Consider the following 386-nt stretch of genomic DNA (forward strand, 5'->3'; position numbering starts at 1 on the left):
TTTATTTATTTATTTATTTATTTATTTATTTATTTTCAAGTGCTATGTCAGTAGAAAATAGGACTGCTGTGATATTTACTAAGGGCTGATTGACAATTTTGAGCATATAAGGTCATAGATGCCTCTCATATATATGTGAATTAAACCAAAATATCAAGTACTTTTGTGTTACATATTGTCTTATGGACTAACGATGGATTAAAGAATGTGATTTACCTTCAAACATTTAGGCAACATTGACTTCAAACTGACTATAAGAGACTGAATTTATTTTGTTAATCCATAGGGAAACTCAGGAAGAGAGTAGATCAGCTCAAAGTGACAGCTTCTAGTGATATGACTATAATCTATCCTAATTTTCCCAAAACAGATACTCCTAGAGAACA

The 386-nt window shown here is 30.3% G+C and overlaps 1 protein-coding gene across 8 annotated transcripts in view; it reads left to right on the forward strand.

Annotated features, from left to right (window-relative positions):
• Positions 1-386, forward strand: part of Knl1 (kinetochore scaffold 1) — a 63,464-nt gene that overhangs the window by 35,320 nt on the left and 27,758 nt on the right. The gene's annotated exons all lie outside the window — the stretch shown is intronic.

The sequence above is a fragment of the Mastomys coucha genome, unplaced genomic scaffold (assembly GCF_008632895.1).
Source record: "Mastomys coucha isolate ucsf_1 unplaced genomic scaffold, UCSF_Mcou_1 pScaffold15, whole genome shotgun sequence".
Taxonomy (NCBI): Eukaryota; Metazoa; Chordata; class Mammalia; order Rodentia; family Muridae; genus Mastomys; species Mastomys coucha.